The following is a 26,984-nucleotide window of genomic DNA, read 5'->3' on the forward strand; positions in this document are numbered from 1 at the left end:
AATGTCAATCCTACCCCCCCCCCAAAAAAAAAAAACCCAAAGCAATCTAAAAATACTATGCAATCCAGGTCCAAATACCAAGAGCATTCTTTAACGAATAACAAAAAGACAAATAATCCAATTAAAAAATGGGCAAAGAATATGAATAGACACTTCACCAAAGAAGATATTCAGATAGCTAATATACACATGAGGAAAGGCGCATGATCATTAGCCATTAGAGAAATGCAAGTCAAAACTATGATTAGATACATGTCACCCTGACATTTACTGGCACTAATCAAAGATACAGAAAATAATAAATTTTGGAGAGGTTGCAGGGAGTTTGCAAGTCTTATGCACTGCTGGTGGGAATGTAAAATGGTACAACTTTCCCTATATTGTGTATTGGAAAATGATATGGCACCTCTTTAAAACTCTAGAAATAGAAATACTGTTTGATCCAGCAGTCCCCACTCCTAGGAATATATCCTAGAGAAATAAGAGCTGTCACATGAATAGACATATGTACATCCGTGTTCACTGCAGCATTATTCACAACAGAAAAAGATGGAAACAACCTAAGTGCCCATCAACAGATGAATGGATAAATCAATTATGGTACACACAATGGAATACTACAAAACGATAAAGAACAATGATGAATCCGTGAAACACGTCGCAAGGTGGATGAGTCTGGGCAGCATTATGCTGACTGAAATAAGTCAGTCACAAAAGGAAAAATACTATACGAGATCACTATTATAAAAACCCAAGAAAAGGTTTACATACAGAAAAAAAGTCTTTGATAGTTATGAGGAAGGGGAGGGGTGGGAAAAGGAAATTACTAACTAGATAATAGAAAAATCTTGACTTTGGAGAAAGGAAAGACAACACACAATATAGGGAAGTCGTTACAACTTGACCAAGGCAAGGTCATAGAAGCTTCCTAGATGCATCCAAACACTTTAAGGGACCAAATTACTGCACTGAGGGTGGGGAACCATGGTCTTGGGGTTCATCTAGGTCAAATGACATAGCATAGTTCATAAAGAAAATGTTCTACATCCTACTTTGGTGATAGGGTCTGTTACCTTAAAAGCTTGAGAGTGCCCATCTAAAATATATCTATCGGTCCCATCATGTTCAGAGCAAAGGAGGATGAAGAAAACCAAAGACACAAGGAAAATACTAGACCAAACAACTAATGGATGACATGAACCACAGCCTCCACAATTCTGAGCCCAAAGGAACTAAATGCTGCCCGGCTACCACCACTGATGGCTTTGACAGGGATCATGATAGAGGGTTCAGGACAGAGAGGGCATTCTGGCTGTACTTCTTCTAAGACAGATTTGTTCGTTCTTTTGGCAGTCCACGGTGTATTCAATATTCTTCACCAGGTGTATTCAATATTCTTCTCCAACACCACAATTCAAAGGCATCAGTTCTTCTTCGGTCTTTCTTATTCATTGTCCAGCTTTCACATGCATATGCAGCGATTGAAAATACCATGGCTTGGGTCAAGCGCATCTTAGTCTTCAAGGTGACAGCTTTGCTCTTTGACACTTTGAAGAGGTCCCTTGCAGCAGATTTACCCAATGTAATGTGTCTTTTGATTTCTTGACTGCTGCTTCCATGGCTGTTGATTGTGGATGCAAGTAAAATGAAATCCTTGACAACTTCAATCTTTTCTCCATTTATCATGATGTTGCTCATTGGTCCAGTTGTGAGGATTTTTGTTTTCTTTATGTTGAGGTGCAATCCACACTGAAGCCTGTGGTCTTTGATCTTCATTAGTAAGTACTCCAAGTCCTCTTCACTTTCAGCAAGCAAGGTTGCGTCATCTGCATAACACAGGTTGTTAATGAGCCTTCGTCCAATCCTGATGCCCCGTTCTTCTTCATATAGTCCAGCTTCTCGTATTATTGCTCAGCATACAGATTGAATAGGTATGGTGAAAGAATACAACCCTGGCCCACACCTTTCCTGACTTAAAACCAATCAGTATCCCCTTGTTCTGTACGAACAACCACCTCTTGATCTACGTAAAGGTTCTTCATGAGCACAATTAAGTGTTCTGGAATTCCCATTCTTTGCAATGTTATCCATAGTTTGTTATGATCCACACAGTCAAATGCCTTTGCATAGTCGATAAAACACAGGTAAACATCCTTCTGGTATTCTCTGCTTCCAGCCAGGATCCATCTGACATCACCAATGACATCCCTGGCTCCACATCCTCTTCTGAAACCAGCCTGAATTTCTGGCAGTTCCTGGTTGATATACTGCTGCAGCCTTTTTTGAATGATGTTCAGCACAATTTTGCTTGCATGTGATATTAATGATATCGTTCTATAATTTCCACATTCTGTTGGATCACCTTTCTTGGGAATAGGCATAAATATGGATCTCTTAAAGTCAGTTGGCCAGGAAGCTGTCTTCCATATTTCTTTGCACAGATGAGTGAGCACCTCCAAGCGGTGCATCTGTTTGCTGAAACATCTCAATTGATATTCCTTCAATTCCTGGAGCCTTGTTTTTCGCCAATGCCTTCAGAGCAGCTTGGACTTCTTCCTTCAGTACCATTGGTTCCTGATCATATGCCACCTCTTGAAAGGGTTGAACACCGACTAATACTTTTTGGTATAATGACTGTGTATTTCTTCTATCTTCTTTTGATGCTTCCTACGTTGTTTAACATTTTCCCCATGGAATCCTTCACTATTGCAACTCGAGGCTTGAATTTTTTCTGCAGTTCTTTCAGCTTGAGAAACGCTGAGCATGTTCTTCCCTTTTGGTTTTCTATCTCCAGCTCTTTGCATATGTCATTATAACACTTTACTTTGTCTTCTTGAGAGGCCCTTTGAAATCTTCTGTTCAGTTCTTTTACTTCAATTCTTCCTTTTGTTTTAGCTGCTCATCGTTTGAGAGCAAGTTGCAGAGTCTCCTCTGACATCTATCTTGGTCTTTTCTTTCTTTCCTGTCTTTTCAATGACCTCTTGCTTTCTTCATGGATGATGTCCTTGATGTCATTCCAGAACTCGTCTGGTCTTCAGTCACTAGTGTTCAATGTGTCAAATCTATTCTTCAGATGGTCTCTAAATTCAGGTGGTATATGCTCTGATTTTCTTCAGTTTCAGCTTAAACTTGCATATGAGCCCCTGGCCTTGTTCTGACTGATGATATTGAGCTTTTCCATCGTCTCTTTCCACAGATGTAGTCAGTTTGATTTCTGTGTGTTCCATCTGGCGAGGTCGATGTGTATAGTCGCCGTTTATGTTGGTGAAAGAGGTATTTGCAATGAAGAAGTCATTGGTCTTGCAAAATTCTATCATTCAATCTCCGGCATTATTTCCATCACCAAGGCCATATTTTCCAAATATTGATCCTTCTTTGTTTCCAACTTTCGCATTCCAATTGCAAGTAATTATCAGTGCATCTTGACACTCTGCTAACTTAGAACTGAAGCCACTCCCAAAGTCCACCTTTCAGCCAGAGATTAGACAGTCCTATCAAACAAACAATAACACACGTGAGGAATGCTGCTTAGTTCGGTTAAGTATGGGAGACCAAGCGTGCAACACCTGCCCAAAAGCAAAGACCAGAAGGCAAGAAGTGACAGGAAAAAACAGAAAGAATGGACATGGGGAATCCGATATATAAAAGGAAAAGGGGAGAGTCTTGACACTCTGTGAGGATTGCAACCAGTGTCACATAACATTCTGTGTGTACATTTCTGAATGGGAAACTAATTTGCACTGTAAACTCTCACTTAAAACACAATGAAAGAAAAAGTTGAGTGCCTCTTAGATAATGTTTGAAGCACTGTAGAATGAAGAAGGGTGAAGATACACTTGAATTAAAAAATTTTTTTTTTTCCAACAAGCTGTAGACCTGCACATTTCCCCTACTTGTCCAGGATAAATTTTATACATTGGGCTAGATCTTACAATGAAACAACTACTAGAAAGGTCTAAAAATCAAGGGGTGCAGGAAAGGTTCTCCAACAATCCTCTCACTCTGTCACTTCTGCTTAAAATCTCACTCCTTTCAAAGACAAACACTAGTAGAAAACAGCATCTGAAGTCCCTAACACTTTTGTGCAAGGTGGATCGGCTTGAAGAACTGACAATGTTAAGCAGAGAAGGCTACTGTAAGGCAAGTGGAAGAAAGTGGAGGTTTATAGAGGAAGGTCCATCTACATCTACCTTGTAATACCACTTGAGATCAATTCTACTGCCTGTAAATAAATCTTCCCATTATTTTTGCTACAGAATTTTTTTTTGTTCCAGAAAAAAACTAGACCCTTTATTTCAGCCAGCTACTTTTTGCAATAAATACAAAATTAAAACAGCTAATTGATAGAGAGATTATCATATTCAGAAAGACTGTAAGTTTCAGAGGGGATTTTTCCTTTAATGGGAAAAGAAAGAAAAACTTTTGTTCAGGCAGGTGTTTCTAACCTCCTGAACTTTCAACGGTCTAGCCTTTTGTGTAGTGGACAGATTTTATAATTAAATTGGATGTAGCCTTTTTCAAAAGCAAAACTGGGACACTAAGGAACTGGTTCAATAATGACACTTTCTAGAAAGCAGAGCCAACCTTAGGTGGGGCAATACCCTGAGGACACAGGAGAAAGGCTTAGGAAGTGTGTGCTGTTGGTGCCATCCCACAAGTACACACTAAGCTTGTGTGTTCAGTGACTAGAATGCCAGGAGCAGTAAAGTCTGAAGCTCTGAGGCACAAGGTTTGGTGCTGGCTTCCCTAGGCACACTGGTTCTCTTGTCAGTGCTGCTGAAGCTGTGGCTGTGTGGACCGGGGCCTTGAGGGTGTGAGGTGCTTATCACCAGGTGACATTGAAAGTGTTGTCCCAGCCATGTGAAGGTAAAAAATGTGGTCACCCGCTGAACAGGAAAATCATCGACATAAATAAGCACTGAATTGAACTTAAAAACAACTACCAGCACAGCCCTAGGCTTCTGCCCCTCCAGATTGCCTCTTTCCCTCACCAAAAGTGACTGCTTATGTAAGGGAGGGTCTCATGCTTGCTTTATTGCTTTAGTTAAAAACCCAGACCAGGGGAAAAGGGTAAGTCACTTTGGGGATGCCTGAAGCACACAAGAACAGCTGCCTGGGGCTGTAGACTGACCCAAGCTCTTTGTCTTCTTCCATTTTGTCAGTGACCATCAGCTTCCAGAATGAATTTCTCATCACTGGCCAAGAGCTTGGGGTCATCAGCCTGCTTCCGAATTGAGTTGGAGAGTGGGAGGATCAGGGCAAGCCATTTGCCCTGACCAGAGTTTATCCCTACTCCCACTGCTTGCTGGGAAGGGAGCCAAGATTTTCCAATCCATTGGCTGCAAGCCACGGTGGTTACCCTACGAAAAAATGGATTTCCTAACTAGGAGTTATTCTATAGCTTGGGGGCTCTGCCTCCTTCCCCATCGCTCCTCACCTGCGTGCCCTTTTGGTCCAGACTTTGATTCTTTCTCCTCAGTTCACTGGTTTCTTCCTCATCTTTTTCACTGCTCCCTTCCCCACCCTCCCCTCCCCCCCCAGTACTTCCAACGCCTGGGTCCCAACCTCCTCTCCCCTTGGAAGTCCCGGGGAGGAGGAGCTGCCTGGGAAGATTGGAGCACTGCCCTGGGGATCCCGGACAGCTCCGGACCTGCGGAGCCGGGAGAGGGGATGGGAAAAGTTGGGGGAGGGGAGGAAGGACTCCCGGGGAGGAGAGCCGGTTGGCGCTGCGGAGGGAAGAGCTGCGGTGAACACACCCAAGAGGTTACCTGAGGGGAGGTGGGGTAGGCCTTGGGCAAAATACCCGCCCTTGAATTAAACATGTATCGAATTGTGCGTAGGGTCAGCAGGCTTAATTCACGTCATTAAGCCTCCTAGGCACGAAACCTTCGGGTCGAACTCCCCAGGCCCACGGCTCCCTGCTTTCTCCTGTTTTGGAGGTGAGGCTGGGATGAGGCTGGCTCCTGGGTTTCTTGCCCGCAGGTTAGGAATGAAGTGGCCGGGTGTGCGTGCTGGGCACTCTGTGCGGTTAAGAATGTTTCGCTGAAAGGCATGTGCAGACGGAGGTGGGAAGCCAGGATAGGAGAGGGACGCCCCGAACCTGGGGTGCGGACAGGGAAGTACTACGCAGACCCGGGCGAGATGGCCTGAATCCAGGGACCGGGCGAGGGGTGAGTGGAAGTTGCACCTTTCTCACGGGTACAACCTCGGTGCCCTGTTTGCCCGTTCCGCGCACTCCAGCGCCCGAGGCTCCAGCCTTGGTGAGGGGGAGGGGTCTTTGGTTCTCACGGGAAACATCCTCCCCGCCCGGCGCTGGGCGGAGAGTCGGACATTTTTCTCGGCCTCTCTCCGGGCGGCCGGCGTAGCCACCTCGCAGGGCTGCTTTTAGGGACACAGGGTTCAGGCGAGTCTAAGCGAGACTTTCAGGCCAGGTCCCCATTCCCCGACCTGGGGCTCTCGGACGAGAGTTCTAGCTCTTGGCCACCTCCTGCCCACACGTGAACCTGAACACCAGGACACGCGATCCCCGCAGGGAAACCCCGGGAAGCTGCACGCGACGGGGTGGGCGAGGAGGGGGGTGACTGCGGGGACCTCGCCGCCCCCCACCCTGCGGCCGCTGCTCCCGGGGGCAGGGGCGAAGCGGCAGCGGCGGGCGCAGAGCCGCCCGGGGGAGGGACTGGGCGCTACCCCAGGGAGCAAGGGCTGAGCGGCGGACCGGGCCGTACTCGGCGCGCGCCGGGAGGGGGGAGCCCCGGTCGCTGCCGCGGCCGCCGCGTGCTCAGCTAGTCCCCGCCCCGGGAGCCGGAGCTTCCCAACTAACTCCGCCCGCCGCTCCGCCGCCTGGAGGCTCCCGCTTCCGTCCCGGACCGAGCCCGCGGCCGCTCAGGTTGGTGCCGCCGCGGGGCGGGCAGGGCGGCCTGGGCTCGGTGGAGGGTGGGGGAGTGAAGGGGGGCTCAGGAAGTTAGGCAGATGCCAGGCCCGGGACGGGGATCCTGCTGCTTCAGCTCCCTCCGCTTCTCAGCGCCCAAGGCGGTTGTTGATTTCTTCCCGGGCTGCGTCCAGCGTGACTCCCGAATCGGGCCGCCCGGCGAGGAGTCGCCTGGTAGTCCGGCCACGGGGTCACTCGCTGCTGCCCGGGTCTTGGGGTGTCCAGTTCTGCGGCCAGGGAGGGTCCTGGGGACTGAGCCATTTTCGCATTCCCCCAAACCTCTCTATGACACCCTCTCCCACCACCACTTGGTGTCCTTGCCCAGCTCAAGGAGGGGTCACCCTTCTCTCCAGTCCTTGGCATCTTCGTACTTCTTGTGCCTTCGCCCTATGGGTACATTTGTTCTTTTTCCTTTGCTGCCCCCAACTTGGAGAACTCCCCGTAACGGTGAGAAAGCCTTCCCCGTTCGCCAGCCCACTCTGGAGACTTGTTTGGGAGAAATATGGGCCGCCTAGGAGGTAGTGAGGGGCTGGAGCGAAGTCGGACCTGAGGTGTTTGCGTGTGCGCGAGTGCCAGGAAGCGATGGGAATCCCGTTTCCTTCTCCGTCCAGATGCCAGCTCTGCTCTTCCCCCTGAGGTTTTGCCAGCCGTAGAGTGTAATACCCCGGCGAAGAGATCGCCGCGGCAGAATGGAAAGTATATGCCACTTGGGAGTTAAATCGGGATTTAAGTCTGGGTTCAGTCTCCTTCGAGTGTGTGGCTTTGGGACACGACCCATCGGAACCTCTGTGTTCTCATCTTCAAAATATGGGATGACTTAGGCGTATTACTTTATTTTGAGCCAGGGTCTCTTGTCTAATGAAGCTGCCTGATGGCAGGTCCTGTGTTATTATCATCTGAATTTAGGTCCTTCAGGTGAGATGTGATTATATATTATAGGATAAGAAGCATGTGTTCCTGGAACTGACTTTTAGTGTTTGGAGTTGAAGTTGTCCTCTCCCCACCAAACTGTGTGTACAAAGCAGTGGGCCTTAACACCTAATGTGGCTGTGGTCTTAGAAATTGACATAGCAGAAAGAGTGTTATTGGCCCAGTCTTTTGAAACAAGAACTGCGTTTGCTTCAGTTGTTTATAGTCTTTATATCTCTTTTTCATCTCAGGTTCAAATATAAATTCTTGATTTTCTGCTACTTTTAATAATTAAGGAAAGAGAACTTCTTTTTGGTAAAGTAAGTGCTGACATTTAGCTCAAGCACACAACTTGAGTCATATCATTTGTAAATTTTCAGGTTATGATCATAGGCACAAGAAACATCCTTCTCTTCATAGTAACTTTATAAAGCAAATGGTCTAAGGAAATCAGCTTTAGACTTGGCATTAATTGGCTTGGTCATGTCATTCATGTATTCCTGATTTCCTTGAATTCCTGTTTTGTGCAATATGTTTTGCTGTGTGCTGTTAACCAAGCCAAAGCCAAACCCAGTGCCGTCGAGTCGATGCTGACTCATAATGTGCTGTTAGGGATAGAAATTATAGAATATATTCCTTGCTCCAAAGGAGCTTCCAATCTAAAAACCAAACCCAGTGCCGTCAAGTCGATTTCGACTCATAGTGACCTTATAGGACAGAGTAGAACTGCCCCATAGAGTTTCCAAGGAGTGCCTGGTAGATTCGAACTGCTGACCCTTTGGTTAGCAGCGGTAGCACTTAACCACTACGCCACCAGGGTTTCCAACTTAGAGACTAAGCACTTTTACTTCGAATGGAAATCAAGTGTATTCTAATGACTACAGATGGTGAGTAGAATGATGTCAAGAATGCATTATCAAAGGTTTTTTAAGGTCATTATTTGGTCTGTTTATTTAATAAAAAATAGGAAAAATGCCAGGTTTTGGCTAAGGCAGTGATTTCCAAAGTAAATGCCTCTGCTTCATCAGATAGAGACACAGCTTGGAACTAAAATGAATTCTGTGTTTTTAGGAGTTACAGCTCAGAAAAATATCCTGTATATGTATGATGCGGTAATCGAATGTTAAAAGTTGTTGAGATTTCAATTCTAACTTTAGTCAGTAAATCAAGAAATTTATGGTACCTAGATTTTTTTTTTTTTTTTAGATTTGAGAAAAGGAAATTATGATATCTAAAAACAAGGAAATACAGAGATTGAATAGAAGATTTTTAATAAATTGGAGCTTGACCACTTGAGGGTCTGGCAGGCCCAGGATTGACTCTGAAATATTGACCTAAAAAGTTGCAGGCTTTTGGTAATTTTTTTTTAAAAGAAGCATTTCTGATTTGGCTTAAGGTGAAAGATGGGCATGAATTCTACATGGAATAAATTGGTCTGGGATCTGTCCTTTTTGGTTATAACATTTGATGTTACTCAGTGACACCTCTGATTCTTTTCTCATTCCTGGGAAGAATCTATGCATCCCTCAGATATGTGTAGAATTTCTTAAGCTTTACATACCAATACTGGTCTTTTAGAGCTTTGATTAAACTCAGGCAGGGGGGCACAGTAGGCAGAGGGGCAGCCTGAGGGACTTGATGTTAACTTTACAGTTGGTCTTTCTACTCAGCACCTTTGTTTTCTTATTTGTGAAATGAGATTAAAGATCCTTGTCACTTCCCTGTAAACTGTGTGGTTTGGCATAATAGCCATGAAATGGAGAGAGAGAAATCTTTTTGTGTTTGTCAAAACTTTCGTCATCCCTTTAACTTAGTCCTTAATAACTGGGTAATTGTTAAAATTATATACAAATACAAATGGGTTAAAAGAATGGTTCTGAATAAAGTTGGTGGTGGTGTCTGTCATATGCTCTCAGGTCTCCTAGAAGAAGTTTCAGTCATCTTACATCTCCTACAATTTAAAGTAATGATGTGGAGAATAAGACTTTCCTCTTGTCCAAGGCTGAACAGCTTCTTAGTGGCAGTAGTAGAACTATAATTCCAGTTTCCTCATAACTAATTCTATGGTTTCTCCTTACCCTTTGTAGTCTCTTATAATCTAGATAATATTAAAAAAAACTGGTTAAGAATCTTGGCTTTGGGTTCTAATGGGCCTAGGAGATCTGCCCAGGCATTTAGGGTCATGTGACTCTAAGTCAATTACTTAACCTCTCACATCCTCAGTTTTTTCATCTCTAAAATGGGAATAATGGAAGTTCTTACCTCGAAGGACTATTGTAAGGATTAAATGAGTGAATCTGTGTAAGGTACTTAGCATATTGCCTGTTACTTAGTACTAGTATTTAGATACCTACTGCTTTCCTACTCAAGTAGATACTCCAGTTTCTCTGGGGGTGAAATCACATGTTAAAGGTCCAAAGTTAAAAAAAAACCCAAACCCCTCTGCTGTCGAGTCGACTCCGACTCATAGCGACCCTATAGGACAGAGTAGAACTGCCCCGTAGAGTTTCCAAGGAGCGCCTGGTGGATTTGAACTGCCAACCCAACTATATATATATTTCCTGTGAAAGCTGGGACCTGTGTAAAGTGGAAACCTATCAGAGAAGAAAAACTCAAATATTTTTCATTAATAGAGAGTGGTAGACAAGTGGTAAGACTGTACCTGTCAAAGGCAGAATACTTGAGAGGCCTGGAAAAACAAGGCAGTCCAGTCAAGTTCTGGCTTTCACAGGTTTCACTGTGTATATAGTTGTTTTATATATAGGAATATGTATAGTTGTTATATCTATAAAACCAAATGTTTTGAGGTAGCCATTCCTCAGCTAATTTATATTTCATTGATTTATTCAGCAGTTGTTTACTGAGCTCTTGCTGTGTGTTAGGCCTTTTCCTAGGCACTGGCATAGAGATGTGTACCAGACAGTCATGGTTTCTCTCTTAAGAACCTGTAAGTCTCAGGAGGGATGCAGGCTTGTAAACAGGAAATTACAGTATCATGTGACTTGTACCACAATAAGGGTAATGCAGAAAACCACAGAAGGCAGGGTTTGGGTGGGTGGGTGTCATACAGTGCATCTCACCCTGATTGGGTTTGGTGGGGATCAGGGAAAGCTTCCCAGAAGACATAAGTACACTGAGGCCTGAAGCATGAGTGGTAGTTAGCAGCTAAAGAAGTGGGAGGCTGAAAGAGTGTTTTAGACCAGGGGGAACACAGGACGCATTAGAGCCAGAGCTAGGCAGATAATGCAAAAGAATAAATAAATGAGAGCAGGAGGGAGCGGTATGGCTACCTGGAACCCATGGTTTCTCTAAAGGGAAAAATAGGTACAGTAAAACCTGCAGATGCCAGAACCTGTGTAAAGTGGAAACCTGTCAAAGAAGGAAAACTAAAATATTTTCCACCTAAATGAGCAGTAGAAAATGGTAAGACTTCACCCTGTCAAAGGCGGAAAACTTGAGAGACCTGGAAAAGCTAGGCAGTCCTGTGGAGTACCGGCTCCCGTAAGGTCAGTGTTGTCACGTTGGGATGGAGGCCCGGTGTGGTCATGTTGGGATGTTTCAGCCAAGCGTTGTCATGTTGGGATGTAGGCCCAGTGTTGTCCTGATTTTTTCAAGAGAATCTTAAAATTCGTATTTTATAAATGTGAAATCTCCAAAATGTCAAATGGCCCAAGTGTATTTAAAACTATTTTATGGGCCAAACCAGAAAAAATTGCAGTTGGAATCAGCCAGGTACCACCACTTAATGACCTCTTCATTAAGGAGCTGAAGGAGGTTAAGTGTGCCTAAAGGAATACATGTTAGAAAGGAGAAGCAGGAGAAGTGCCCACTAATAGAGACAGAGCCACATCATTTCAGGGCTTTGCGGAACTTGCTAAGGAGGTTTGGTTTCATCTTAAGAGCAGTGGTTGGCATCGAAGACTAAAGAGTGACATGCTTAGATTTGTGTTTACAAGGTACATTTTGGTTTTCTATGGAGAATGCTTGGGACGAGGCAATAGTGGATATAGGGTAACCATTTAGGAAGCTATTGCAGTGGTCCCAGCAAGAAATAAGTATGGCTAGAAGCATGGTATTCAAGCAGAATGGAGAGAGGTGGGTAGATCTCAGAGATAAGTATAATACTTCCACTGGTGGGCGATAACTGTTAGTCACTAGGTTTCTTCACGTCCTGCAAGCAGAGGCATTGACTGCCTTCATTCTGGACTGTCTTTTCAAGGACATTTGTATAGCAAATAGCCTTGGAAGATAGAGGCTCTGAAGCAAGAAGCAGGTAGCCTTACTGTCCAGTATAAAAGACTTGGGCACGTTAAGCTCAGAGTTCCTCTCCTGTGATGCAAATCACTGCATGTGCAGGTGTCAGCTGGCCCTCTTCACATCATCCCATGGGAGTTAGGGTTCAGAAAACTGGCACAGGTATGCTGATTCTCCTGCTGCTGCTATCACTGTAGTAGTCCTCTGTTTCTGACCCTGAATCTTGTGTCTTCTCTCAGCATCCGTGAAACTGTGGCATGGTAATTTGTTAGCTTGCAAGTAGGGTATGGTCTCAGACCCTTTGTAATTCTTGAGAGCCACTAGACATGTTGTCTGTTTTAATTAAAATTAACATTAAAAATGTCACATTTTCAGCCACTCTAGTCATACTTCAGGTGCTCTAGGGGCTACTGTGGAGCCCTGATGGCACAGTGATTAAGAGCTCAGCTACTAAACAAAAGGGTTGGCAGTTCTAATCCACCAGCTGCTCCTTGGAAACTCTATGGGCAGTTCTACTCTGTCCTATAGGGATGCTATGAGTCAGAATTGATGGCAACGGGTTTTTTTTTTTTTTTAGTGGCTACTGTGTGGGACAGAGCAGATATATGATATTTCTATTATTGCAGAAAGTTCTATTGGATGTTGCTAGTTTAAAGGTTTAGGTTTTTTTCTCTGTGGAGGTAGAGGCAATAGTAGGTATTGATTCTGACATTGTAAAAATGATGTTTGTTTTGTGTTAGGTTCGTAAGAGTTTCTGTATGCAGAGGAAATATTCCAATTTGGATAAGCTGTATAGTGTCTAGTTTAGCCTGTTGGGGAAAAAAATAGAAAATTATCTGCATTATCAGTTTGGAGACTAGACAGAGAGTGGGAACATGTGGCAACAGAAATTCTACATATTCATGTGTGACCATGAGATTGGGATCTGTGCCCTCAAAATCAGTGTGACTGTGAGATTGGGATCTGTGCCCAAAGGTGCCTCAACTTTTGAAAACCGTCTTCAGCTTCATCTACAAGCCATGCCTGACGTGAAAAAACAAGAGGAACACATTCGAGTGAGGTTCTGGAACACAGCCAGACCAGCAGCACCGAGGCAGTGTGGCCTGGCCTCACATAAAGGATGGAGGACTGGAACAGGATTTCCACATAGCTCTTGTTCAGCGAGCGTGAGAGGGCAGCCCCAAGGATGGAAGGAACTGAACTTGAAAAAAGAAAAAATGCAGTCCTTTTTTTTTTTAAAGCACAACTTTAAATGACACATCAGAGGTGCGAGTGTGGGGTGGAATGCCAAGAAACAATAAAAGCAGCAGATCTGCTTCTCTATCAGAAGGAAGCAGCTCATTTTGAGGGAGGCGTGGACCACAAGTACTGGGAAGTGGAAGCACAAAGAATGATAGGCCCAGTGAACAGGCAGTTGGAACCATAAAGGACAGTTTTTGCCCGCATACAGTGTGTATTTGTAGTTAAAACATAAGGGAAACAGGGCAGTGGTAGAAATAAATAAAAATGAAGGCTAAAGCCATTCCAAAAGAATTATACTGTCACCTGCTATTCCCTGTCATAAATTTCATGTATTGAGAATTCCATTTACCTGTGCCAAAATAAGTTTGCTTTAAAATAGGACTTATTTGTAATGTAGTATAATTGTACTTATTTGAAGACTAATTCAAATTTTACAGGAAGATTAAGCTTAGAACATTTAAAAAACTGAATTTGTTATTTTTATGTAGGCATGTATATAACTCAGAGCCCTAGTGGTTCAGTGGTTAAGAGTTGCGGCTGCTAACCAAAAATTTGGCAGTTTGAATTCACCAGCCGCTCCTTGGAAACCAATGGACCAGTTCCACTCTGTCCTATAGGGTTGCAATGAGTCAGAATCAACTTGATGACAATGGGTTGGGTTTGGTTTATACATAAGCCAGTCTCTGGGTTATACAAACAGTTTATGTGCTTGGCTACTAACCAGAAGGTTGGTGGTTGAGTCCATCTGGTGGTGCCTTGGAAGAAAGGTCTGGCTATCTACTTCTCAAAAATCAGCCATTGAAAACTGTGGAGCACAGTTCTACTCAGACACACATGGGGTTGCCATAAGCGGGAATGGACTCAATGACAATTAACAACAACAAATACATATACATATTGTTTGCATTATTAATTGCATCAACAAACCCTTATTCTCATAGTAAATCCTGGGAGAGCCAAGGTCTTGTGATACCAGGGTTTGTACAAACATGAGATTCCTTGCATAAGGCAGGCATTGCTTAATTAGGTTTAGTTCCATTTGGTTTTTAAATGCTAATTTGATAGATGTCTTTTCTGTGTATATGGATTTTAAATCCTATTTCTATGGGGGAGGAAATAACTGGTTATCTCTCCCGTACACCTTCTCTTGTCCAAATCTGGTAAAGTCAGTTTTTCCAGTGTGCTTTCATTTTTCCTTTCTGTTTTCTTTGCAGCTGTTCTTACCTGGGCATCAGGCTTGTGTTTCCTTGGGCCTCATTCTCTTCATATGAACAGCATGAGACTGGAAATAATCTTTTTTGTATTTCTGGAGATGAGAGTTTTTGTTGGTTTCGTGTGGTCCTCACTCAGGCAGGGTGTGTCAAGCCATTTTTAGAAAACTCACTCCAGTAAAGCTGGCATATGCTGTTGAAACTTGGTGTGCCCTCCTCAGAAAGCAAACTGGGAGCCTTGGTGTTTATTGCATGAGTCACCAATGGGTTCAAATGCAAGGAAATGATATTCAGTTGTTTTTCATGTTTATCAGTTACATCTTATTTTAAAAGAAGCCTGACGTAAGGAAATGAAAATAAACCTGTTAGCTCTTTCTTCCCCCCCAGAGAATGTAGACATAAGAATTCCAGTGTTTTGTGAATAAATAGTAACAATGAGGGTAACAATTAGATCTTGTCCTTCAGCTCATGATGTCCTGCAGCGCTCAGACTTTTTAGTGCGTATATTTCCTCAAGTTGTGCATGAGTAACTTTAATCAGGAGCAAAGTGGGTTCTTTCTATTATATGCCATTTCCTCCATGGCCCTTGCCTCACTTAGCTATTACTGTATGCCTGATCGACCACAGTGAAACGTCTTTAAAACATTTTCCAGGGGACTAAGGACTTTTCTGGAGAATTTTTATAAAGGCAAATGCCAAGGAGGACAAAGTTAAAATGGTTTCCCTGCACAGATGAATGTTTCCTGAGAGACTGATGAGTCAAGGAGTTGTTAATAGGATATGTAAATGTAACCTTTCACCCAGTTACTGTCATTACTTAAGTCATAACTGTGTAGCTTTAGTAAATTGCTTTAACTGGTTCTTGTCTAGTTCCTTGACGAAAGACTCTTAGTCCCATTTTTTTTCCAGTCAGTAGTTGGTGCTGTTTCAAGTTTGCCTTGCCCAACGCTATCCTTTTCTCCTCCTGTTTTTATGACAGCAGTTCATCATCATATTATAGATTTTTTTGATGATATCTTTGCCTCAGCTTCACTTCAGTATTTGCAAGAAGTTTTTATATCCATGTATTAGACTTTGACTTCTAGCTCTTTGGTTCCCAACAGAATATCTTCTTTTGTTTATTCAACAAATGCTTATTCTGTGGCAACCATATACCAAGCACTATCCTCGACCCTACAGGTCCAGCAATGAGCAAAGGAATACATGATCTGTGATATTATGAAGCATAGAGTCCAGAAGGAAGCCAATCGTTAATTAAAAAAAAAAAAAAAGTCATGTACACACATACACATACACTAATGGATACATAATTACAAACAGAAGTAAATGCTCTAAAATAGAGCAATACAGTTTCGTGGGCATGAATAACAGCACTCTGAGGAAGTACCATTTGAGTTGATATCTGAAGAGTGAGTAGGAGAATTTGAGAGAGGGTAGGAAGAAGAGTTTTCAGGCAGCAGTGGGAACTATAGATTTTGCAGAGGCCCTGTAGCTAGGGAGGAAACCCTGGTGGTGTAGTGGTTAAGTGCTATGGCTGCGAACCAAAAGGTCGGCAGTTTGAATCCACCAGGTGCTCCTTGGAAACTCTACGGGGCAGTTATACCCTGCCCTATAGGGTCGCTAGGAGTTGGAATCGACTCCACGGCACTGGGTTTGGTTTTTGGTTTTGTAGCTAGGGAACGGAGTAAATTCAAGGAGAATCAAAAGGAGAGTGGAGAGAGATGAGGCTGGATGGTTAGGCAGGGGCCAGTCCATGCAGGGTCTTACTGGCCATGAATTTGGTCTCCATCTTAAGAATAATGGGGAGGGTTTTAAGTAGGGGCTGGTGACGTGATGTGATTTGTGTTTTGGTAAGATCATTTGTGGGGAAATGGATTGGGGGGGGAGACTTTGAGTGGCAGTAGGGATAGGTTGGGTGGTTGCTGCACGTGTCCAAGTGAGAAATAATGGGATGTATGAGGCCTGTGGTCTATACTGGGAGTTGGGGAGGAGGGCAGGGAAGATGGAAAATGTTTTAGGGAATGACATCAGCTTCACTTGGGAATAGGATGGCATTTCTTGTATTCGTTAAAAAAATATTTAGTGAGTCCCTGCTGTGTGCCAAACTCTGTGCCACGCTCTGGAAATAAAACTGTGAACGAGATAGAAAGAACCCTGTACTCATGATGCTTACATTTTAATGGGAATGACAGAAAATCAATAAGTAAAATGATAAATATGTAATATAATTTCAGGTAATGATCAATCCTATAGAGAAAAATGAATTAGTATAAGGGATTAGAGAATGGCAGGGAAGTGTCCTCATACATAGGGTTGTCAAGAGAGACCTTTCTGAAGTAACATTTGAGCAGAGACCCAAATGAAGTGGGAGAGCTAACCATGCAAAGACCCTTTACCAAACTCAGGAAAGGACAAGTATAAGAACTTGAGGCTGGAACAAGAGGAACCCCTTCCTGCAAAGAATACAAAGGCCAGTATATCTACAAATATGGGGGAATGAGAGAGAGGAGGGAAAGAAGTCATGGATGTCTTGTCAGTAGCATTTAAGGGGATTTGTTATCTTCTCTTCAGTCATGACGAGTTTCTCAAAGCCACACTCTGCACCGACCACAATCCTAGGTTGCTCTGACACTAAACTGTTTTAACAGCAGCTAGAACAGTTTACTTCATCATGTCATGCCCTGCTCCAGAACTTATCGTTGGGACCCTTTGATTATCTCACGTGAAGGGTACCTCCCTTATTTTAATCCCATTTCTCATTGCACCCTCTTTGGACGTCTCTCTGTTGTCGGATTTGTTTGTTAGGCCTTCCACATAACTTACTGTTTTTCTTTATGGCTTTGCATTCATCCTGGTGCTGCTTTCCTTCCTACGAGCCTGTTTCCATATGTTCCTTCAAGGCCTCGTTCACAAGTTATAGGTTACACTTTCTACTAGTTTCTTACGATTTATTCTATTTTACCTGGACCTCTGAGCCCCACAACTTTCTCAATCTGTGTAATATTATTTTCTTCTTACTTGAGCCACTTGAAGAGGCACTACTTTAAAATGCTACCATTCTTCCAAGTCAAAATATTTATGTTCTCTCTTCCCAGAAAAGATTTGGCTCTGTCGTGTAGGTGACATTGGCCAAAACATTTAGCTCTCTGTGTTCAGGTTTCTGGTTCACAGGATGAAGATAATAAAAAAAAAAAAAGATAAGCCTCCCTTATTTCATTCACAGTGTGGTTGTGAGGAGTAAATGAAGCAAAACACATAAAATGTTAAGCAAATATAAAACATTATTTTTAATAGTTCACATGAGTGTATCCACTGTAGATACCTCAGAAGAAAGGCCTGGTGGTTTATGTTTGAAAAATCAGCCACTGAAAACCTTGTGGAGCACAATTCTAACCTGATACATGTGGGGTTGCCATGAGTCTGAGTCAGAGTTTACTCGATGGCAACTGGTTGGTTGGCTAGTATTTCATATCCCCATCTAAATAGTAGGTTTCTACACCAGCTCCCACAGTGTAGAGGAATTCCATGAGACTTTTTGACCTTCCAGGCATACTAAGCAAGCTTAGACTAGAATAACCCACAGTGTGATTTAATACACGGGCCAGGAAGGGAAATCACAAACATATTGAGTTCTGTGTGTTATAGGAAGAGATAAATTAGGTATGGAAGAGCTAGTTTCCTGTATAATATAGGGCAAGATAAATGAAATACTTGGTAAAAGTTTTATCTGAATTCCAAGCATTTATGTATGCTTATTTTAGAGTTCTGAAAGTCCTGTTAATATCAAATTGATATATATTAGAGCAGAGACCACCAGCCAAGAGAAGGAACAAAGAAACCCAATAAATTTTCTTCCCAATTTTAATAGTACATTCGGTTATTGCACTGATGTGAATGGAAACAAACAAACATGTAATTTATGTGGCTATTCATTTAATTTTTTTGTGAACTTTTTTTGTGTGAATAATTCTATTGCTTTTTTGACCCAGCATGCCTCCCTTTGACTTTCTGGGAGACGGCATGAAATCCTATAACAGACTGACTAGCTCTCTGCTAAACACTGAGGAGGAACCAATCATGGTTTTTATGTTATGAGATGCCCCAGCATTGGTTGACAAAAACAAGAGTACCCTGTTGTGCTCTCTTTGCTCTTAGATTTAAAGAATCTCACTGATACTGTATTATATATATTTTTTAAATCAGTTTCTCTTTGTTATTATTATTGTTTTGTTATTTTTTGAGTGTGCAGGGAAGAGTTTGATACATTTTGACCTGTTGATGTTGGAGATCACCTACTAGCGTTTCTTGTGGAGTTTTATCTAGGTTTGACATTAAGATGTCCCATTTTATCTGGTGAGCATGACTTTACCTTTGTTTGACCTCCAGTTCTGGTGTAAGGACAGCCTTCGCTTCAGGGACATTGAGGAAACTACCTGAAGCTGGTATGGTATTTCCTTGTGTACCTAGCTAGCCAGCGTAAAAGTTTAACCCTAATGGTCTGGCACATAGATTACATCTGAGAAGTCTTGTCGTGGGAAGTCACTCAGATTTAGTTAATGGAAATTGAATATTTGTCCATTATCTAGAAAAGTGCTTGTTTTCTTGTCAACCAGAAGAGCTTTCTTAGTACAGCTCTTATATTTCAAATAGCTGCATTGCAGAGAGGGTTTTTGTTTGCCGCACTGCTATTAATTGGCTTCATTATTACTGCTGCATCAAGATTTTCACGAAAGGAAAGCCACCATGGATTGTTTATTCATGCCTTTTTTTTTTTTTTTAATTTTATAGAAAGAGACAAATAATTTCATTACTGTCATAGAAATGAACTTCCTGTTGTATCCTATCAAGTAGATGTTACCTGGAGAATAACTTTTGATCTACATTTTTCAAACCTAATGGAGCACCTTCTTTCTGAAGCTACAAAAGAGTGAAACAGTTTTATGAAAAGGATAACAAATGTTCAGACATTGAATTTCTTTCTGCCTTAATCTTCATTATCTGCAGATTTTGATGCTTCCTTGTTATTAAGTGAAGTTTTAGATTTAAGTATTTCCCTTTTAAGCACAAATACCAGAAGGTCAGGACTGTGACTCAAGTGATACAACATCACCCATAAACTGTGTTGAAGAGAGAATGAGTTGGATAGAGGGCTGGGGGACAGGGCAGGACATTTTCAAGAAGCCTATTTGTTCCTAGATCCTGGAGAAACCTTGTTTCTGACCATTTTAAATGTTCCTTTTCCTGGTTTTGTTTTTGAGATCTTCCACTGTTGTCCCAAGTTAAAATATTTATGTGTACAGTCTTTGTTCCTAAAACACAAGTTTAAGGTCACATATGGAACCATCTGGTGTTTTATGTAATCTCAGCTTCTAGCAGGAATCTTTGAACTGGTGGGTACTTAGCCACTGGGTTTCAGGATAGTCATAACCTCATTGGTATCAGTTGTCTTATTTGATGAATCTCCTAATTTTTTCCTGAGATATAAATATAAAAATAAATATACTTGACAACTACTGGCTTTTTTGAGGTAGTTAACAGTCAAACTGCTTTAGGTTCAAATCCTCGGTCTGACATTTACTGGCTGGGTGACCTTGGACAAGTGACTTATTCTCTTTATTCCTCAGTTTCCTCATTTCTGAAACTGAATAGTAATAGTAGTTAATAACAGCTTGCCCTTATGTAGTGTATTATGTGCCAGGTGCTGTTCTAAGCACTTGGCATATTAAACACGTTTAATCCTTACAACAACCCAGTGAGTTAGATACTATTTTATCTTCATTTACAAATTAGGAAAATGAGGCACACAGAGGTGAAAATGATTTGCCCAAGGTCATATAGGTGCTAAGATGTAGAGCTGGGATTTGAATCTACAGAATCTGTCTTGGGGCCCACCTCACCTCACAGGCTTGTTGTGTGAGAATAAATGGGATGATCCATGTCATGTATTTAGATTCAAGTTCTGAGTGTAGCAAGCACTTAGTCAGTCATCTACCTCCACCATCACTACTAGTACTGGTAACCAAAACCAAAACCCAGTTATTATCTACTCTGATTGGTGCCTAATTGTACTTAAATAATTAATAATTTCCCCAAAGACTTCTCATACACCTGAAAAACAGCTTTAATGGTATCTCTCTCTCTCTTTTTTTTTTGGGGGGGGTTACAAAGCAATAACACTTGCATTGGTTTTTAAATCTGCTTCTTTAGCATGACCGTCTAATACAGTATTTTGTACAGTAGAGCAATTTGAGGGTTGCAGCTGTATAGGAAAAATTATGGGATTTTGGTTAAGCCTTTTGGGAGTTATGTATTCCTGCTGGCTATTTTAGATTCTGTCCAAAGAAGTTAGGCCCTGTAACAATTTAAAAAACTATTTTCAGTACAAGGTATACTTGATTCTGGGGGATGGGATTTGGGAGTGGAAGGGCACAAAATCACCTAAGAACCTTTTTTTTCTCATCTCTAAAAACTATAATTCTGTTATAATCATTTAGTTGGCCCTTTAAAAATGAAAACATAGCTCTCATGTAGGTAGGCATGTGTTCCAGGTAGGAATAAAATCGAAAATCTTTGTCATTAGTGCCAAAGTCTAAGCAAGGGAAACATATACAGGATGGGAAGAAAGTAGTTTTATTTTTTAAAGCGTAGCTATCTGGGGTTTAAACTTACCTGCTTTGAGATGCTAGCCAAGCAGTTTTTCAACTGGACAACAGCCTTGGTGGTGACAAGGGCCCTGGCTCCTTCCCACGAGCACTGTGAACTCATGCCTGGTGGCTCAGTCTAGCCTGTTCAACTACAGGAGCACAAAAGGAGGAAAGGCGGGAAGGGACCTCGTAGAATCCTGAGAAAGGAAATTGATGTTTACTCTGCTGTTGGCTAGAATTTTGAATCCTTTCAAATACAGAGTTGCAAGGTGTGCACCAAATTTTATAGAGAGAAGCCTAGTGCCAGTTGGAAAATAGCATCCTGGATAGGTTTGTGACCTGATTGGCTCAGAGGCTGCCTCATAGGCTGTGATGTAGTAGAAAGTTCATAGCTGGGTTTAAAGGAAGAAATGTTTATGTGTGCTTATCCTGGTAAACTATGGACATCAGTATCAAAATGGTCGCATTAATGAGGTAGTTTTGTAAAATGGAGAATAAAACTAGCTTCCTTCTGGCAGTAAATGTTGGGGTCAGGCCTTGGTTCTGCCTCTCACTAGCTACGTGACCTTGGGCAAATTACTGAACCTCTCAGCCCTTCAGCTTTATCATCTTCAAAACAGGAATATGCTTGTATTTTTTTTTTTTTTTACCTCATATAGTGTGGTTGTGGTAATTTTTTTTTTTTTAGTTGATAAATATAAAATGTTTATACAGTGTTAGGTATTATTTTATGTAAGATATCTCACCTAGAATACGTCTGTAACCCTGCAAAGTGAAATCTGTATCCCTGTTCTACAGAAGAGGAAATTGGGGCTCACAAAGGTTAAGCGATTTGTTTTGAATGTGTCTTGTGCGATTTTCCTCTTCCTGATGGTTGTACCAGGCTGCTGCCCATCAACCCTGGGTTGTAAAGTAGGGGAGCAGGGGATTGCAATTTATTTTTTCTCAAATTTTGTGTTAGGATGCTTGCACAGTTGAAGAGATAGAGTGTTCTCAGACTTGTGAAATGCATGGACTGCTTTCAAAGGAAGCATCCTCACTTCCAGTTTGACTTAATTATTTTTGTCACAATTTTACTGAAGTATATTCAGTTTGGGGGTAAATCCTACTTTAAAGCACTTAAAGTAAGATTAAAATAAATGCCCACAAAACTATAAAACCAATGAAATTCAAGGAATTACATTAATTTATGTGGCAGATAATGTTATTTTGCTGAAAATTGTCAGTTTTGGGTTCATTCATACTCAGGATGGGTTTTATGTTTAACCTGTGTCTACATTTTGATTTCATGATATTAATGTATCATAAACCTTTGAATATTGGTGATTTCCATATGGTTCAACCTAAAAAAATATCTTTTTATAATAAGTGTATTATATAACTCGGTAGTAATAATTTCAGGATGTTTTTGACAGTTTACGATAATAGAACTTCAGGAATACCATTTTTAGTGGGTGTTACTTGATAAACCTGGAAACCTGTTTTACATTAGTCTGACCTTTTTTTTTGACCTTAGGGCCTGGCATTAGACTTTCTGGGTTCACACTGTTGGAACAATATTTTTTATATAAAAATGTCTGTGAATTTTGCATTTCTTTGGCATAAACCAAAATTATTGGGTCAACAAGTATGAAGATACTTCTTTGCTTTGTAGTAACAAAACTGCCATTTAGAGTAACAATGTGTAGAAGAGAGGCCAGTTCACCATAACCTATATCATGTGTCCCCAAACTTTTTCTGTAAAGGCACAGTTAATAAATACTTTAGGCTTTGCAGGCCACATATGGTCTCTGTCGCAACTACTCAACTCTGCTGTTAAAGCGCAAACGCAGGCACAGACAATACATAAAACTGTGTACATATGGACACTGACATTTAAATTTCATATAATTTTCATGTGTCACAAACGATTCTTTTAATTTTTTTTTCCAATAACTGAAAAATGTGAAAACCGTTTTTAGCTCACAGGCATATAAAAATAAACAGTATTGCTGCTTTGACCTTCGGGCTTAGTTTATTGACGCTTGCCCTAGATAGCGTCTGATGGAGTAATAAGGTATCTGTTTTTTCTTTGAAAATACAGAGGTAGTATAGCGTGGTGGTTAAGAGAGCAACTCTGAAGTGAGACTGCCTGGCCTGGGATTGTGACCTCTCTGTGACTCAGCTTTCTTTTCTAGAAAAGAGTGTACAATTTTTCTTTCTACCTTAGAAAGTTACAGGAGGCTAAGAGACAGGACATGTAACGCTTAAAAACAATGTATGATACAGGGTGAATAGTTTGTACCGTTACCTACTGTTATTTTAAATACTAGTAAGGTTGAACAGTTTTTCATGTGGTTTTTAGCCATTTAAAATTTTTTGTTATTTTGTGACTTCAAAAAATTTTTTTTTTTTTTTTTTTATGTTCATGGCCCAGTGGTTAACCGTTCAGCTGCAAACTAAAAGCTATTAACCACTCCTTGGAAACCCTATGGGGCAGTTTTCCTCTGTCCTATAGGGTTGGTATGAGCCAGAACTAACTTGGTGGTACCTAACACAAACATATTCATATCTGTCATGAATTGAATTGTGTCCCCCCAAAATATGTGTCAACTTGGTTAGCCCGTGATTCCCAGTATTGTGTGTAGGTTGTCCTCCATTTTGTGATTGTAATTTTATGTTAAAGAGGATTAGGGTGGGCTTGTAACACTTTTACTGAGGTCACATTCCTGATCCAGTGTAAATGGAGTTTCCCTGGTGTGTGGCCTGCACCACCTTTTATGTTACGAGAGAGAAAAGGAAGGGGAAGTGAGCAGAGGGGGGACCTCATACCACCAAGAAAGCAGTGCTGAGAACAAAGTATGTCTTTTGACCTGGAATTTCTGCGTGGAGAAGGTTCTAGTTGAGGGGAAAATTGATAGCAAGGATCTTCCTCCAGAGCTGACAGAGAAAGCCCTCCCCTGGAGCTGATGCCCTGAATTTGGACTTCTAGTCTACAAGACTGTGAGAGAATACATTTTTCTTTTTTAAAGCCATCCACTTGAGGTATTCATGTTACAGCGGCACTAGATGACTAAGAACAGAATTTGGTACTGGGAGTGGGGTGCTGCTGTAACAGATATCTAAAATGGAGAAGCGGTTTTGAAACTATGAATGGATAGAAATCCAGCAGCAGCACAGGACTGGCAGCAGCAGAACCAGGAGACTAGCATGAGATGGTGCTGGAGCCGACCCATGGAGTGAGAATGCTGAGTGCCTTTGTGCAGGAGGCTTCCTGGCAGAGTGGGGTGCCTCTGCGCACTTATCAGTAGAGCTAGGCTTGCTGACCCACAGAGCAAGAGAGCTGAGTGCCTTCTGGCTGAAGTTTAGAATGCCTCCAGGCACTTATCGGTGGAGCTACAGAGCTTTGGAACACTTGCCCCAGCAGGGCAGATGCAGGTGTGAGGCCTGAGGGGCTGAGAGGCCAAGGAACCAGGAAGCAGAAGCTGAAGAGACAGGGAACACAGGAAGCAGAGCTGCTTTAGTCTCAAAAGGTATCATCTTGACCTCTGGGATTTTAAAGGGTGAAGCCATGGCCTCTGGTGTTTCTAAGGGCAGAGTTGCCACTCATATGGACTAGGAGAATGGGGCCATCTAAAGCTGAGGGAGCAGAGTTGCTGTCCCAGTGAGCCTGGAAGGCGGAGCTGAAGCTCAGGGCTGAGGGGCCTCCACTCAGAATCTGGAGAGTGTGGCAATTACCTAGAGACTGGAGGGCAGGGCCATTGTGTAAATTTTCTCAGAGAACAGAGGATTATTTTTAAGCCTTGAGGGTGAGTGTTACGTGTTTTGCTGACTTGTTTGGTGCCTGTTTGTTTTTTCTTTGTAATTTCTCCAATTTGTAATGGAAATGGCTAGCTTGTGCCTGTTCTGCGATTGTAGCTTTGGAAGCAGATAGCTTCTGTTCTGGATTTCACAGATGAAGAGGAATTTTTGGATTTTGGACTTGGAGTTGATTGAAGACTTTTACTATGATATGATGGGGTGAATGTGTCTTACATGTAGCAAGGAAGTGAATTTTTGGGGGCCAAAGAGTAGAATGTCATGGTTTGAAATTGTATCCTCAAAAAATATGTGTAAACTTGGCTAGGCCATGATTCCCAGTATTGTGTGGTTATCCTCCATTTTGTGTTTGTAGTTTTATGTTAAAGAGGATTAGGGTGGGATTGTAACACCCTTACTGAGGTCACATCTCTGATACAAAATAGAGTTTCCCTGGAGTGTGGCCTGTACCACCTTTTTAAGAGACAAAAGGAAAGGGAAGTGAGCAGAGTGGAGCGGGGGGAGGACCTCATACTGCCAAGAAAGCAGTGCCAGGAGCAGAGTGTGTCTTTTGAACTTGGGCTTTCTGCCCAGAGAAGCTCCTAGTCAAGGGAAGGATTGATGACAAGGACCTTCCTCCAGAGCCCACAGAGAAAGCTTTCCCCTGGAGCTGATGCCCTGAGTTTGGACTTCTAGCCTACGAAACTGTGAGAAAATAAGTTTCTCTCTGTTAAAGCCATCCACTTGTGATATTTCTGTTACAGCAGCACTAGATGACTAAGACAATATCTATTAATATATTCTTTGTCTATTGATGCATGAGAGCTATTTACATGTTAAGGCTATCAACCCATTGTCAAATACTTTATAAATCACTTTTTTCTGCTTATGGTTGCTTTTTGGTTTGGGTGTCGTATTTATTTGCTTTTACAGATAACAATATTTTCATTTTTATGTATTTTAATACATTTATATTCTCCATCATTTTTGTTTTTCTAAAAATATTGTCATTTCAAGGTCAGGTATTTACCTGTGTTTCTATTCTAGATGTTTTATATTTCACATTTTATACTTAACTGTTTAATTTTGGAGTTTAATTTCATGTATGCCATGATATAACTATCTATACTTTTTCATAGATTTAAAATTGGTGTGGCATGCTTCATTGAATAATCATTTCTTCTCCACTGATTTAAAATGCCACTTTTATCAGATTCTAGATAATTTGGTTGAATGGAATTTGGCCTAAAAAAAAAAAAAAAAAAAGGTATATATATATATTTTAAAGCAAGGTTGTCAGTATAACACTATTTTCTGGTCTCTATGATTCATAATTTGGTACAGCATGAAGCATTTTGTGTTGTGGGTTAGATTGTGTCTTGAGGCAGTCCCTTGAGATATAAGAGAGAAGTGAGCAAAGAGACAGGACGACCTCATACCACCAAGAAAGCAGTGCTGGGAGCAGATCACATCCTTTGGACCCAGGGTCCTTGCGTGGAGAAGCTCCTAGTCCAGGGGAAGATTGATGAGTAAGGCCGACAGAGAGAGAAAACCTTCCCCCTGGAGCTGACACCCTGAATTTCAACTTTTAGCCTACTTTACTGTGAAGAAATAAATTTCTCTTTGTTAAAGTTATCTACTTGTATTTCTGTTATACCAGCACTTGGTAACTAAGACACCAATTGAAGACTTAAAATCACTTTCTCATTAAGACATAGACTATCCTGTTTAAAACTGTGAACCCTCACCTGTGATCTTTCAGCCTGTTGCCTTGCCTTTTTTTATTTTTTGCTCTGTAGAACTTATTATTGTCTGACATATTCTATAGTATATAATTAATTAATTAATTATTTCCTTATTGTCTGTCCTCATTAAAATTGAAGCTTCATTGAGCTGAGATTTTTAGAACAGTGCATGGAACGTTTTGTTGTTAGGTGCCATTGAGTCGGTTCCGACTCATAGTGACCCTATGTACAACAGAACGAAACACTGCCCGGTCCTGAGCCATCCTTACAGTCA

The 26,984-nt window shown here is 41.8% G+C and overlaps 1 protein-coding gene across 13 annotated transcripts in view; it reads left to right on the forward strand.

Moving 5' to 3' along the window:
- The first annotated feature begins 6,794 nt into the window (after positions 1-6,794).
- PAM (peptidylglycine alpha-amidating monooxygenase) overlaps positions 6,795-26,984 on the forward strand; it is a 338,792-nt gene continuing 318,602 nt past the window's right edge. For 6 of the 13 annotated variants that reach the window (XM_064274460.1, XM_023547920.2, XM_064274493.1 and 3 more), the window contains exon 1: positions 6,865-6,886. The gene's annotated coding sequence lies outside the window, so the exon portion shown is untranslated. Of the gene's footprint in view, positions 6,887-26,984 lie in introns of all 13 variants that reach the window. The other 7 variants (XM_064274475.1, XM_064274490.1, XM_064274501.1 and 4 more) reach the window with 2 other exon arrangements.

The sequence above is a fragment of the Loxodonta africana genome, chromosome 2 (assembly GCF_030014295.1).
Source record: "Loxodonta africana isolate mLoxAfr1 chromosome 2, mLoxAfr1.hap2, whole genome shotgun sequence".
NCBI lineage: Eukaryota > Metazoa > Chordata > Mammalia > Proboscidea > Elephantidae > Loxodonta > Loxodonta africana.